General features: G+C 41.0%; 2 pseudogenes; both read left to right on the forward strand.

Moving 5' to 3' along the window:
• The first annotated feature begins 727 nt into the window (after nt 1–727).
• LOC143875822 (UDP-glycosyltransferase 91C1 pseudogene) lies at nt 728–2,544 on the forward strand (annotated as a pseudogene).
• A 7,223-nt stretch (nt 2,545–9,767) lies between these two features.
• Nucleotides 9,768–11,288, forward strand: LOC143875628 (UDP-glycosyltransferase 91C1 pseudogene; annotated as a pseudogene).
• The last annotated feature ends 1,940 nt before the right edge of the window (nt 11,289–13,228 follow it).

Consider the following 13,228-nt stretch of genomic DNA (forward strand, 5'->3'; position numbering starts at 1 on the left):
AATTCAAAAGGTCTTTGACGAAAATACATGCCAAAGAGGGGTCTCTTCTAAAAAAAAGAAAAACCAAAATTCTTTTGAAAAAAAAGGGTGACCTGTGGGTCAACCCAGCCCGTACGAGTGGGGTCCAGGTCGACCAAGTACTAACCCGTAAAATTCCGGGTCATTTTTAGAGATGTGCATTATTAGAGACACTGACAAAAAGGGAGATAATTGTTTTTGTGGATGATCGGCCATTAGGAAACATGATTTAACATGTGACTTGTCCTAATTATATGATGGTTGATCTGAGGGTTCAAGTTGATCCAACCATTAATCTGTGTGATCCAATCGATTGATCCGATCACGGATCTGGTTCATCTGGACTTCAAACACTGAGATGCACCTCTATCATAAACCAACCCAAAATTAAATCGGGTTCACTTCTCCTAACCCAGGCTCAACCCAGCCCATGGAAATTCCAACACAAACTGAGTCAAAATTAGGTTGAACACATCCAGTTCGGGTTGAGCCCTCCCCAAGTTGCACCCCTACGTTCAATTTTAAGGTTTCTAGTCGATATATTGTCACTTAATTGTAGAGAATTTTGGATAGGGTATCAATATTCTCAGTATTTTCTCGTATGTGTAGATTATTTCCAAGAAACATTCAATGCTAACCATAAGAAAAGATAACTAATTTTTGTGAAGGCAAGAAAGCTACCAAACATGCACAAGATCATTGGGGTCGAATATTCATGACCTAAAGATAACTAATTTTCCGATACAATCCGCATGATGCCGGTCAGACTTCTCGTACTGGTAGGTGGAGACTAGTAGAGAGAGGTATTATAGAAGCGGTTGGTTCTCAAACTCCACCACCATCAACAGCGTTAACTTAGAAATGGCTAAGGATCTTCACGTGGTGGTGCTTCCATGGCTCGCCTTTGGTCACATGATCCCATTCCTCCAACTCTCCATAGCCTTAGCCAGGACAGGAATCCGAGTCTCCTTCATTTCCACCCCCAAAAACATTCAAAGGCTTCCCAAAGTCCCTCCAAATCTAGCACATCTAATAAACTTAGTGGAGCTTCCCTTGCCTTGGGTGGAGGGCCTGCCCGAAGGTGCCGAGGCCACAGTCGATATCCCCTTGCAGGATACCCAATACTTAAAGAAGGCCTACGATCTCTTGTGTTGCCCGGTGGAGCAATTCATTGCCAAGGAATCACCCAATTGGATAATCCAAGATTTGATGTCCTACTGGACGGCTAAGATTGCTCGAGACATCGGCGTGCCTATCGTTTTCTTCTCTACTTTTTCTGCTGCTCTATTATCCTTCCTCATCCCAATAGGGTCTCTTACAGTGGATGAAAGAAAGAGACTATGGCCAACTCCGGAGAGCCTATTATCAACTCCAAATTGGCTCACATTCCCTACATCTCTGGCCCTCCAACGCCATGAGGTGAATGATTTATTCTATGGATTCTTCTGTTCCGATGCGTCGAACATTTCTGTTGCTGACCGGGTGGCATCAACGCTTCAAGCATGCGAGGTTGTGGCTGTAAAGGGCTGCCTTGAGTATGAGAGGGAGTTCTTTGAGCTACTCGGAGAATTACATAAGAAACCGGTTATTCCGGTAGGCATACTTCCATCGGCACCACCAGAGGAGAGCGGTGCAGCCGCCTGTGAGTGTCCTGAGGTATTCAAGTGGCTTGATGGGAAGGAGCCCAAGTCAGTTGTGTTTGTTGGGTTTGGGACTGAGTATAAATTGAGTAGAGATCAAGTCTATGAGATAGCAAATGGGCTAGAGCTATCCAATTTACCCTTCCTATGGGCTCTTAGGAGACCCATATGGGCAATCGACGATGTTGATGCTTTGCCATCAGGATTCAACATCCGAACCAATGGTCGAGGATTTGTTTGTATGACTTGGGTCCCACAAATGGAAATTCTAGCCCACCCAGCTTTGGGGGGTTCTTTGATTCACTGTGGCATGGGTTCCATCACAGAGAACCTCCAAAATGGGCTCACTATTGTTGCCATGCCATTAATTCTTGACCAGGGATTGAATGCGAAACAATTAGTTGAGAAGGGTCTCGCCTTAGAAGTAAAGACCAACAAAAACGGGTCATTCAATGGGGATGCAATCGCCAGGGCTCTTAGGCAGGCCATGGTTGAAGAAGAAGGAGAGAAAGTTAGGGTTGAAGCCAGAAAGATGAAGGGTGTGTTTGGCAACCGGACTCTCCAAGAAAACTATGTAAAAAGATTTGCCGAATTACTTAAAGGTTACAAGGCAAAATAGTTAAGGGAGTGATCAACAATAAGTTATATCTCTCTCCCTCCGCCTCCTCTCCATATATGTATATGTATATATATTGACGTGGCGGAAGCATGCGGAAAAATGTGAAGAGTCGAAGAAGAAGAAGAAGAAGAACATCGTCTTTTATCGTCTTTTTGATAAATTCCTTGAATCCACATGGAAAATAAGCAAGAAAACTGAAATTTTATTTTATCCAAGATCTCCTTTGTACATACACACATTTCCATACTTACAGCTTTTGTGTCCTAATTTCTCTCAACTAAAATACTAATCATTACTAATAAATCTACAGGAAAATTAGAAATTGTCCTAGATCAAATCTCTCTCTTGATAACCGAAATAATTTCGGTAACCGAAACCGAACCGAAATTTTTAAAAACCGAACAGATTAAAAATTCGGTTATTCAGTTATAACCGAATAGTGGGAGAAAAGAGGGAAAAAAGCAAAATCTTGGTTTTGATCGGAGGGCTAGGATCATCCAATCGAATGATTTTTTAAGCACAACCTAATTAAGTTGTGATCAATCAAATGGACGCTTTTGATCATCCTACGGAGTGCCCATATAGCACTTTTTTTTTTTGAAAAATAATGGTTTTTATCATAATTTCGGTTATTTCAGCTAACCGATTTTTTTTTAGATAACCGACACCGAATAACCGAATTTCCAAAAAGAAAAACCGAAACCGAACCGAAAAAGAAAAAACGGAACCGAACCGACCAAATCAATTCGGTTCGGTTCGGTTATTCGGTTTTAACCGAATAATGAACACCCCTATCTAGGTAAGGGGCTTTCAAATGAATGGTTTGTATCACCCAAATAATGTGAGCCCCGACTGTATTTAACCCAACCGAGTAGATAAGCTTAGCTACAAGACCGAATAGCAACACTTTTCCGATATATATATATATATATATATATATATATATATATATAGAGAGAGAGAGAGAGAGAGAGGAAACTGTTGGTGCGCTTAAGCTAACCAAAGTTATGGTGCGCTTAAGCGCCCAATCACATGGGGGCACACTTTCTAATGGTGATCCAAAGCATTCATTTGAAAGGCCTTATCATAGATAGGGTGTGTACCAAAAATCTGCTCCACAGGATCATCCTAACCCCTCCATTTGTGGATGACAAAAATGGACAGACACAAATCTGCCCCATTTTTGTCCTCGACAAATGGAGGGGTTAGGATGATCCCATGGAGCTGATTTTTGGTACACCCCCTATCTATGATAAGGCCTTGCAAATGAATGGTTTGATCACTCCCCAAAATGTGGGACCCATGTGATTGGGGAGCTTAAGTGCACCATAAGTTTGGTGCGCTTAAGCTCACCAACAGTTTCCTCATATATATATATATATATATACATATATATATATGAGGATAATGATTGTGAACTTGAAGCTCATATAGCATATATGAGCTTGAGGGCCCAAACACATGTGGGCCCACATTGTTAGGATGATTCGAAGCATTCATTTGAAAGGCCCTTACATAGATAGGGTGTGTACAAAAATCAGCTCCATAGGATCATTCTAACCCATCCAAAAGTGGAGGGCAAAATAGACAGACACCGTTTGCCACAAATCTGCCTATTTTTGCCCTCCGCTTTTGGAGGGGTTAGGATGATCCAATGGAGCTGATTTTTGGTACACACCCTATCTATGATGGGGCCTTGCAAATGAATGGTTTGGATCAACACAAACCATTCATTTGTAAGGCCCCATGATAGATAGGGTGTATACCAAAAATCAGCTCCGTTGGATCATCCTAACCTCTCCAAAAGTGGAGGGCAAAATGGGCAGATTTGTCAACAAACAGTGTCTGTCCATTTTTACTTCCACCTTTGGGTGGGTTAGGATGATCCTATGGACCTGATTTTTGGTACACACCTTATCTATGTAAAGGCCTTCCAAATGAATGCTTCGGATCACCCCAAAAAAATGTGGGACCCATGTGATTGTGGCACTCTAGCTCATATAAGCTATATGAGCTCAAGTTCACAAACAATTTTCCCTATATATATATATATATATATATATATATATATATATATATATATATATATATATGAGAAAACGGTTCCTACACATATGTGTAGAGAGTTCTCTACACACTAGCTTAAAATACAGTGGGGGCCCACATTGTTTGGGTGATCCAAGCCATCCATTTTAAAGGCCCTCACATAGATAGGGTGTCTACAAAAAATCAGATCCATAGGATCATCCCAACCCTACCATTTGTGGAGGTAAAATTGATGTCTTTAAACCTTCACAAATTAGTTCATTTTTTGCCTCCAAAGTTCGAATGGTTAGGATGATCCTATAGATCTGATTTTTTGTGGACACCCTATCTATGAGAGTGCCTTAAAAATGAATGGTTTGGATCACCCAAATAATGTGGCCCCCACTGTATTTTAAGCTAGTTTGTATCTACACATGTGTGTAGGAACCGTTTTCTCTCTCTCTCTCTCTCTCTCTCTCTATATATATATATATATATATATATATATATATATATATATATATATATGAGGAAAGTGTTGGTGAGCTTAAGCTCACCAAACTTATGGTGAGCTAGCTTGCCCAATCACATGGGGGCCCACTTTGTTAGGATAATCCAAACCATTCATTTGAAAGTCCCTTACATAGATTGGGGGGTGTACCAAAAATCAGCTCCATAGGATCATCCTAACCTCTCCATTTGTGGAGGACAAAAATGAGGCAGATTTGTGGTACACCCCCCATCTATGTAAGGGACTTTCAAATGAATGCTTTGGATCATCCTAACAAAGTGGGCCCCCATGTGATTGGGCAAGCTAGCTCACCATAAGTTTGGTGAGCTTAAGCTCACCAACATTTTCCTCTATATATATATGTGTGTGTGTGTGTGTGTGTGTGTGTGTGTGAGAGAGAGAGAGAGAGAGAGAGAGAGAGCTAGAGCTCATATAAGCTTATATGAGCTAGACCTCACCTGCATAGGGGGCCCACATTGGTTGGATGATCCAAAGCATTCATCTGATAGGCCCTCATATAGATAGGCCAAGTTTTGTTCCCCACTCTCGGTCAAGCGGTCTCCATAGCAGCACTCGTTTCAAAATATTCGAGTTGTGTTTTTTTATGAAGTATAAATATGAATAAAGTCAACTCTAACAACTTAAGCTCTCGTAGTAATTGGTGGCTTCATATGTTATAGAGCTTACTAAATCCATGGCTACTTTTTATTTTCAAAAGGAATTGATATTTCAACACCCCTTACTATTACGCTATTAGCAAGGGTCTGGAGGAACTTCCTCCATACCGGTATGGAGCCAAGTTTTATTCCAGAGGTGGAACCAACAGGGTAACCGAACAAAACCTCACATGCCACATGGCATGGGAGGGTTACTTTTGCCATTTTAAGGAACAAAAAGCCAAAAATCAAGGGATAAGATAGGAACTCATCCCTAAACCAAACCCCAAATTAAATCAGGTTGGCTTTTCCTAACCCTTACCTAGCCCAATGCGAGGCAATCCCAACACAACCTGAGCCCAAATCGCGTTGAACACATCGGGTACAGGTTGAGCCCGTCCCAAGTTGCACCCCTACATTCAAAGTTAACCACAAAGAAGATTAACTGTTTTTTAGTTTTTCTCAACCCTCTCTCCCTCAAAATAAAAAATAAAAAATAAAAAATAAAAAAGGGTTTAATTTCAATCCATTTTTTACCCGATCACATTATCTACTCCCAATCCATTATCTTTCATTTTTCAACCACAGAAGAAAAGTACGAACGTGCACATGATCAAAAGATCTCGATATAGGGCGTGATAAATCGACCCCCAAATATCTTAAATGGACCCCTATGTTTCTTTTTTATTATTATTAGTAATCGGGGTTAGGCAGACCCCAAGACCAGAGAACAGAGAAAAAGAAAAGAAAAAGATATTACAATCTATAATAGAGGGTTCCTTCATCATCCTCTTTGACATAGTCATAAAGAGGATGAGGGAGGGACACACCTTGAATACAAGAACCTTTTAAAGGGCAATCAGCTTTTGAAAGAAAATCAGCAGGTCGATTTGCTTCCCTCCACATGTGAGACACCTTCCAAGAAACGAATTTTAAGAGAGTGTTCTTCAGGTGAGCTAATGATAGTCTTTTCTTCCACGGGCATGGGACAGAGCCTTCGATTACATTCACTGCCAATAGAGAGTCCGACTCAATCCAAAGGCGATCAATATCAAGGGAGGAGGCCAGGGAGGTTCCAATGCAAATCGCTTCAAGCTCCAATTCCTGGATGCTCATTTGAATCTTGTCCTGGGAATATATGGCTAGAACTAAACTATCATTGGTACGCAAAAGACCCCCAATGGAGGTTGATGAGCTTGCCAAAGACGCATCACAGTTTAGCTTGACACATCCAGGTTCTGGATGGACCCATTTACAGCTTTTGGTGGGTTTCTGGGGCCTAAACAGGGGTAAATCGAAGGCCTTCGAAAAAGCCAGATCTCTGCTACCGGATTGGCTATCTAATCTAAGAAATATACATCTGCTTCTGATAGTGTAGAGGATATTTCTCAGGATCACTTGCTTGTGAGAATTGTCTGCTCCGTGTAACCTATTATTTTTTTCCTGTCAGATGAGATAAATTGAGGAAGTAAATGCTATACGGATAGCGGCAGGCTGTTGATTTGAACCAGGAAAAGTAGTTCTCATCCATTCTTCTTCCTCCATAAGCTTTTTTTTTGGTTTCCTTCTAATATTGAATCGCCATAGTACAGCTCTCCAAATCCAGGCCGAATACGAACACTGAAAGAATAAATGATCAATACTTTCAGATGCAGCTGAGCACAATGGGCATCTGATCTCCCTATTTTGGCTCAGAAAAATCAGCCTGTCCTTAGTGCTGAGTTTTTGGTGAAGGGCTAACCAAGCCGTAAAGCTCATTTTGGGGATGTGACCTTTGAACCATACAGAGGAAGCCCAAGCTATTTTTGAATGATGCTCTCTGATGCCATTCCAAGCGCTTTTTAGTGAAAAAGACCCATCAATAGTATCTTTCCATATTGCTTCATCTTCAGTACTTGAGATAACCAAAGCCTTCTCAAGTATCAGGTAGATGGAGGGAAGCCTTTGTAGCATGATCGGGTCCCAGATTCCTTCCCGGAGGACTTGATGGACAGAAGTTTGAGGACGAATTGCAATTAGATATTCTCCATCAGGAGGATACTGTTCTACAATAGGCCCATCTGGGTGCCAAGGCTGAGTCCAGAAATCAATACCTTTTCCTTCTCCAATGATATAGCATATGGATTTCTTAGCTTCTTCTCGACAATTAAAAATTGTTCTTGCTCCCCACGACATTTTGCTAGGCTTTTTTATGATCCAGAAGTTCCGCTTCCTTCATATTTGAGATGAAACCAGAAGACCCAGAGGGAGTTCTTCTTCTTGATAATGCTCCAAATCTCTTTCATGTCAGCTGCCTTGTTCAGGTCCTTTAGCCTTCGTAAACCTAGACCTCCTTCAACCTTTGGGGTGCAAATTGTATCCCAAGCAATAGGGTGATAGGATTTCTGAAAAGAGAGGGGCCTGCCCAAATGAAATCCCTGAATATTTTTTCTATTTTGTCCAAAATGCCAGCTGGAAGGTGAAAAGAAGCCGCCCAGTAAGGATGAAAAGAATTTAGAATGGACTTGGTGAGCTCCACCCTTCCAGCCCTAGACAGTAGCCTGTTGGACCAAGATGCAATTCTCTTGTGGATCTTGCTTATGAGTGGAGCACAGTCTGCTGCTGAAAGCCTTGATGTTATGAGAGGGAGGCCTAAATATTTTATGGGAAGGCTTCCTTGAGGAATGCTAAGAGTGTCTTTGATGACCCCCTTACATCTGGAATCACCTTCAGAGAAGAAAACCTCACTCTTGTTTAAATTTACTTCTAGACCCGAGCTTCAACAAATAAAAGAACATCATCTGCAAAAAGCAGATGGGTGATGGATAAATTTCCTTTAGAGAAGGGAGTGATAATCTGATTCAAGGAGGCAGCTTTATCAATAATGACTGATAGCATTTCCATACAAACACAAAATAAAAGAGGAGACAAGGGGTCCCCTTGCCTGATGCCGTTTGTAGAATTAAAATACCCACAAGGAGATCCATTTAGAAGAACCGAAAAATAAGCAGTTTCAATGCATTGCTCGATCCACTTGCACCACATTTGATTGAAACCTATCTTTCACATGAACTGAATAAGAGTTTGGTGATTGAAATTATCAAAAGCTTTTTTGATATCCATTTTAAGGCACATGACCAGGTTTTTTGATTTTAGATGAAAATTGTGAACCAGGTCCTGAGCCAGGAGGATATTGTCTTGGATGGTCCGGTTCTTTATAAAAGCGGATTGATGGGGGCTAATTATGTCATCTATTACTCCTTTGAGCCTAGAAGCAAGAATCTTTGTGATAATTTTGTAAAGGTAGTTGCAGAGGGATATCGGGCGAAACAAATCTGGGGAGGACGCTTCATGAGACTTTGGAATTAAGGAGATGAACGTTGAATTCAGACCATACGGCATTTTCCCACTTCTGAAAAAATAAGAGATAGCATCAGAAACTTCGTCTCCTATCAAGTACCAGAAAGTCTTGTAAAAATTTTCGTTAAAACCATCAGGCCCAGGGGCCTTGCTGCCTTCTGTGCAACGAATGTTCTCTTCAATTTCTTCCCAAGTGACATTCCTGGATAGATTTGCAGCTTGAGCAGAAGAGAGGGTTCTATTCGGATTAGGGATGGCGGAATCAGAATCTGTTCTCCCCTATGTCTCTTTCTCTCCCCTCTGGGTTAGAGAGAGATTTATTGTCACTTTCTTGTCTAGATAACTTAATTGGAAGGCACTTTCAAAACGGCACTTTGTCTTGGAGATAGAGACAACGGAGTATAATGACCAAAATACCCTTCCTGTGAGTTAAATCTTCAGTAGAGTATAAGGAGCACTAGGTGACCTCGGTGGCATCCGGTAGCCAGGTAACATATGTTGAAAATTTAACCCAAAATATGGGGTATTTTCGTCATTTAAAGAGACCAGGCTTTCTTCAATTTTGTCTTTTTTGCACACATGTAGAGAAATTAGGTGGTCGTTTCGGGTATTCGTTTTGGTAGCGGCTCTCTAACAACTTTTTGTGAAGGCCAAGTTGCCCAGCTTCGTAGGGACTAACATGCATGGTCCAACATTCATGACCTTTGAATATCAGGATATTTAAAGGTCGAATATTCTAATAGCTGAGAAATATGATGTTGGATTTTAGTTTCATCTAGATGGATACATTTGAATGAAGGGCCCAGATCTCTCCCATCTCATCTGGTGTTGGTAGAGAGAGAGAGAGAGAGAGAGAGAGAGAGAGAGAGAGAGAGAGAGAGAGAGAGAGAGAGAGAGAGAGAGAGAGCTCTTATATATACCCATGACTGGTTCTAAATCCACATGCACCACCACCAACACGTTAAAGTAGACATGGGTGAGGATATTCACGTAGTGGTGCTACCATGGCTGGCCTTTGGTCACATGATCCCATTCCACCAACTCTCCATAGCCTTAGCCAAGACAGGAATCCGAGTCTCCTTCATTTCAACGCCCAAAAACATTCAAAGACTTCCCAAAGTCCCTTCAAATCTAGCACCTCTAATAAACTTAGTAGAGTTTCTTTTGCCTCGCATTGATGGCCTTCCGGAAGGCGCCGAGGCCACCATGGACATCCCCTTAGAGGATAACCAATACTTAAAGAAGGCCTATGATCTCTTGCGTCGTCCTGTGGAACAATTCATTGCCAAGGAATCACCCAATTGGATAGTCAGGATTTTATCCCCTACTGGACAGCTGAGATTGCTCGAGAGATCGGTGTACCAATTGTTTTCTTTTCTACTTTTGCTGCTGCTCTCTTAGCCTTCTTAGGGCCAGCAGAGTCTCTGAGAGGAGATGAAAGAAGGAAAGTGTGGCCCACTCTAGATAGCCTATTATCGCTGCCGGATTGGTTTACATTCCCATCATTGGTCGCCTTCCGGCCACACGAGGCTAATGGTATATTCAATGGATTCTTCGGTTCAAATGCGATGAACATTTCTGATGCTGATATGGGATTAACACTTCAGTCATGTGAATTTGTGGCTATAAAGAGCTGCCTTGAGTGTGAGAGGGAGTTCTTTGACCTACTTAGAGTATCATATAAGAAACCAGTTATTCCAGTAGGTGCCCTTCCTCCGGCCCTGCTGGCGGAGAGCAGTGCAGCCTCCCGTGAGTGTGCTGAGGTATTCAAGTGGCTTGATGGGGAGGAGCCCAGGTCAGTTGTGTTTGTTGGGTTTGGGACTGAGTATAAATTGAGTAGAGATCAAGTTTATGAGATAGCAAATGGGCTAGAGCCATCTAATTTGCCCTTCTTATGGACTCTTAGGAGGCCCATATGGGCAATTGACTATGCCGATGCTCTTCCGCCGGGATTTAAGATTCGAACCAATGATCGAGGATTTGTATGCATGACTTGGATCCCACAGATTAAGATTGTAGCCCACCCGGCTTTGGGGGGTTCTCTGATTCACTGTGGCTGGGGTTCCATCACAGAGACCCTCCAAAATGGACTCACTCTTATTGCTTTGCCAATGATTCTTGACCAAGGATTGAATGCGAAGTTATTAGTGGAGAAGGGTCTCACCTTAGAAGTACAGATCAACAAAGACGGGTCGTTCTCCGGGGATGCGATAGCTAGCACTTTCAGGCAGGCCATGATTGAAGTAAAAGGGGAGAAAGTTAGGGTCCAAGCTAGAAAAATGAAAGGTGTTTTTGGCAACCAAAGTTTGCAAGAAGACTACGTAAAAAGATTTTCAGAGTTACTTAGAGGTTACAAGGCAAAATAGTCAACAGTGGTCGTGAGTTATAATTTACTGGTTCTAAGAGGTTCCCAAAAGAGTGCCCGTAACTATCTATCTATCTATCTATAATATTGATATTAAAAATCATGTTGTTCTATAGATTTATTTGTGTTTTGTTGGGGCCGGGATGATTCGTATCTAGTGAATTACTAGTCCATCTGTCTTGTTGGCATATGCTTACACCCCCACCCCCCCTGATTTCACATCTAAAAGTATCTATCTGATTCCATAGCTAATAAAATCTCTGAATTTGCAGAAATAAGAAATAACTCACCTCTCTCTCTCTCTCTCTCTCTCTGGAGATTTTCAAAATAAGTGTTTTTTGGAAGGAAAAAAAAAAAAGGTTTTAGAAAACAGAAGATTTCACTTTTGGAAAATTAGTTTTTTTTTAAAAAAAGGAAAAATTGACTATAGGAAGGCTAAATGTTTAGTCACACACGGGGAAGTGAAGCAGTGGCAAGTGGTTAATAAGTATCAATCAACTCTTCCCTCTTGCTTTTAATTAAAGTAAATATGGTTTTACAAATGGTAGGACCAATGGGCTGTCTACGCACGCACATGCGCATGGGTTGTAGGCACATCGTCTTGAGGAGCTGTTGGAGTGGTTAATTTTTTTTTGATTGGATTGAGATGTTGATCCTGATCTAAGATGATCTCGATCGATTGAGATTGGTCTCGAGCAGGTGTGATCTAGGCCATAGGATCGCGCCTAGGTGTGTTCCAACGGTTAGTCTCAAACGGGTGCAATCCGAGGCAACATGCTGGCAATCGATCGCGACCCAACAGTCAAATTTCCCCTAAGAGGTGGTGTTTTACATTGGCCAACAGTCACGATAGAAGTCGATCTAGATCATAGAATTGTGATTGGCGCAACCTAATAGTTAGATTATCAGCCCATCTTGACCAGTTACCTCCAAAAGGTTCAATTCAAAGTGCAAAGGCACTTGAACATCTAGAGATATGTCAGAAACACACCATTTACAAGGCAACCCAAGATTTCATTGTGGATACTGTTAGTGTATTAGGGTTTAAGTAAGGATGCTTAAAGCATTACACCCAATGTATCTAATTTGGAATACCAAGTTTGTTGCCTCCAGCCCCTATATATAGAGATACACTAGGGTTATGAGAGGTTAATGGGCTCCAGCCCAAATGGGCCCACTACACCTGGTCCATTACCTATTGGGCTTATATTAGAACATACATGGGTTATATTATATATACCCAACAATCTCCTCCTATGTTCTACATATAGCACAATCCAATAGATAGATAATGTGATGTCCAAACAAAATTATTGAAGCACCCATATCACCATATTAATAAAGATTTGTAATCCAATTGAAAACAAAATACTTTAAAGAATAACCAAAAGTTTTAGAAATAATCTAAACTCAAACATAAGCAGTTTCATATGTAGGTGAACTATTTAATCAACGGAAAAGAAAATAATAGTTCCCACTGCGCTATAAGGATTCACTCATCAAGTAAGTCATCCTCATCAAGATCCAAATTGAGGCAATCTCCTCCATTTTTCGCCAATTCCTATAAATTATCAAATATGAATTTCATTAAAAAATGAATCCAATCATTTGTGTATTTTACTAAAAGTATCTAGTTCTACCAGAAGAACTTAGTACAATTTCATAATGGCTGAAAAACAAATATTAATATCAATAAGCATCAATGTCAAGTTTCAATCAAGAACAAGACCTAAATAGTTTCTTTACAAAGAACCATTCCATGTTTCCATTTAGAATGTTACAGGCATCATATCCAAATTGAGTTAAGCTGTATCATCAAGTTTGGAATGAAACAACCTTTCCCAAGAAGGACATGTCATCAAATGTGGAATGCCATAAAGATAACTGTAAACATCATTGAAACATATCAAGTGCTTATCTTGGCCAAGATAGGGAGATTCGAAAAATTCAAAATAATAGGAATGTAGGTTAAGACACGTCTACATAGTCTTTAACCCCATCTCCCTCACAGTTTTGAATATTCGATCTTTGTTCAGTCCCTTCGTAAGAGCATCG

This window comes from Tasmannia lanceolata, unplaced genomic scaffold, assembly GCF_043159265.1.
Source record: "Tasmannia lanceolata isolate RefF3 unplaced genomic scaffold, GAP_Taslan_0.1 ptg000004l, whole genome shotgun sequence".
Lineage (NCBI taxonomy): Eukaryota > Viridiplantae > Streptophyta > Magnoliopsida > Canellales > Winteraceae > Tasmannia > Tasmannia lanceolata.